The sequence below is a fragment of the Manis pentadactyla genome, chromosome 17 (genome assembly GCF_030020395.1).
Source record: "Manis pentadactyla isolate mManPen7 chromosome 17, mManPen7.hap1, whole genome shotgun sequence".
In the NCBI taxonomy this organism is placed as follows: domain Eukaryota; kingdom Metazoa; phylum Chordata; class Mammalia; order Pholidota; family Manidae; genus Manis; species Manis pentadactyla.
Window position 1 is genome coordinate 48,497,507 of NC_080035.1, and position 3,166 is coordinate 48,500,672.

The following is a 3,166-nucleotide window of genomic DNA, read 5'->3' on the forward strand; positions in this document are numbered from 1 at the left end:
TAAATATTCATTTTATATGCAAGTTCAGAGAAGAAGAGATCAGGATCATTGCATCTCTTCTGTACAACAAATTTATCAACAACTGCTGATTAAATCAAATCCAGTAAACATAGCACAAAATGTGAATAAAGTTTCCAAACTTACAGGAAAAGGTTTTGCTTCTTTTCCTTATAATGCCAAAGTACAAAGACGCCATGGAACAGCAGAGAGGACGGGATCGGGTATGCATCGAAGAAACGCTGGTTGAGTATTTGGATTCCTGACTGAAAGGTTGCCTCTCTTTACATTATCCCTTCCATCCCTGGCAAATGAAGCACAGGCGAGGAACATGAAAACTGTCTGTGTTTTGGAGGCAATTACCACCAGCCTCCTCGGGTTGCCTTTAAATATGATTGGGCAAAGGTCAAGCACAGGCCACCTGTGAGTTCTCAGGCCAGTTCGCAGTCACTTATCACCTCTCCAACAATCCTCTCAGGACAGTTCATTTCTGGTAAATATCACAACAACCTCTCTAAGACAATCTAGAGGCTAGGTCTGCTTGTACAATTGTGCAGCTACTGTACTTGTAAGAACTATTCTTTGTATGCTGTGAAAGCAGGAAGAAAATTCTGATGTAAATGTCATTTATGATATTAAAAGTTGGGAGAACAAAATGAGCAATCCTGCTATTTCTGATATTTCAGTCAATGCTACACCAAAAAAGTATGTATCCCCTATTTTGTATCTGCCTGGCATTTTTGTAGCAAGACAAAAAAAGGAGAGGGGGTCTAGACTGTGGGGTTCTCCAGAGACCATCAAGAGGTCTGGAGCCCAGTAATTGGGTGTGTGGTGTGTCCTTCCTGGAAACCCATTCGATTTTTTTTATAATGGAGGAGAAAATCTTGATTAATCACCAAGTAGTAGATTACTTCTCAAGATTTATGTAAAACAAAGGATGCAATTTAATATGAAAGCTCTGATTAAGCCTATTCATATAATCTTCAGGTCTGTCATTATTTTATGTTTAGGCTTTTCACTTCCTTCTGTAAGGAAGAGTTGGGAAAATTATTATATCCATACTTTGTACCAGGAGGTCATTTTCTTACTCGCCATCAAGACTTCCAGATGGGCTTTACTATGTTAGTTCTTAAGAACAATATTTATTTGCATCTAAGTTTCAAGCCAGGTGTTCCTGCTACTTAGCCAGTTTGTTTTTTCACCAGTTTACTTCTAACTATGGTCTTTGTGATTCCTACCAGCTGCACCCTGAAACAGCTGTGCCTCCCCCTCTTCCACTCAGAGCAATTTCCAGGGACTCGTATTTAAAGGAGAGTGAAATGTTGTCTCTAATTATAGCAGCAATCTGTTCCACAGCAGTTTTCACACTCTACTTACATTCCCTACTGTGTTTCTCCAGTAGTTATACCCTTTCTTCCATTTCTCTAATTTTGGTTTTAAACCCATCAAGCTGCTGGTTAACTGAATTAATTTTAAAGTACACTAGCTTGAGCATACTTTTTTTGAGGCACATACAATTGTTCACAGTGATAGTCAAGATCAAGTTTGAATTATTTCTGCAATTATCAAGAACAAGGTGAACTGCTATTAGAATGGGTAGTCCCCAATATTTATTGATCGCCCACCATTGGTGCCTCCTGCCTTGCAATGACTTCAGAGGCATGGCTGGAGAAGTCAGCATGTCAGCGCAGAAGCTGTTTCAAATATGTTCTCTTAATTCTTCTGCACAATTGCTATTTTACCGAAGAGAACACAAAGTATAGCACCAGCTTTAAGAAACATGAAAATAAATCACTACTAACTTTGCAACTAAATGTCTACTCAATTTCAAATTATACCATATTGATATAGTCTTAGAATTGTCTTTTGTAGTTACATAAACTGGGTCCTTAAGTTCATGACCAGTTATAGACTAAAGAAAAAGCATGTAAACACTCCATAAACATGATCTCAAGCAACAAAGGCCTCTTAATACTATGATTCTGACATACTGGTAACACATTTTTAAATAATAATTTTTTGTTTAATGTTCAGATATTTAATACCTAAAGCATAAAAATATCTTATAATCTATACATGGTTTATTGTCAGCCAGATTATTTTTAAAAGATATTTTAAAAGTCCATAACTTATTTATAATTTATCTTATATACAATTTCTTCAAAATATATTTTGTTGCCTAACATTCTAGTTTCTTTATCATTCTTATCTTTCAGATTTTCATGGCAAACTAATTCATTTTCTACAGGAAAGCTAGCATATTTTATCAACTTCTGAAAAGCATATCTGCTGTGATTTATTTGTAATAGTTTTGAACAGATAGATTAAGGAAGAACTACTACCATTGCAGCATTTTTATTTGCTATTGAAGTAGGATATTTTCCTAGCTCTACATCATATATAGTGAATTTCAGTAGCAGGAAATGTGCCAGGTTGGTCTCACAAACACATTTCCCAATTGGACGTGAACTCTCTTCATTAAGGAAGGTGTATTTCCTTTAATTATTTTGCTATATTTTCCACAAATTTATACAAAAATTTTAAATTTTTGACACCAGACTATAATGCTAATTATTTCCCTTCTACCTACAGAACCGCACTGAAATAGAGAAACGAGTTTCACAATCAGCAGGATGAAGCTGCGGTTGTTCCCTCTCTTATGACCAGGAGTGAATATAAATGAAATGGAATAAAAGAGTGGAATAAATGATGACAGTGCCCTGTATGTGTGTATGTCTGTGTGTCTGAGAGTGTGAGAGAATAAAAGCAAACGAGGTGTGTGTATTATGTATATACATTGTTATTTTTTGTCCATGCAACAATACTCACTTATGTTGCACAAACAACCAAGCCATGGAAATTCATTCATTCATAAATAAAAATATTTCTAGTCTATCCTCTCCAATCATAGTTACTATGAATAAACTAAAAATGGCTATTGTGTCTTATTAGGTGTAATAATTTATATGCATCAACAGGAATTGCTTTAGCTATAATCTCTATTTAGTCTATATTGTTTAAAAGCAACACTAAGTCCTTATGATAGACACTGATGTTAAATTTAGTTTTATTTATTCCAGTTTTGATTAGTTTAAGTAGAAACATTTCTTGTTTCTGTTTTTGTGTTTTTATATGAAGCAGAAAGAATTCACATCGAACTCTTCCCTCA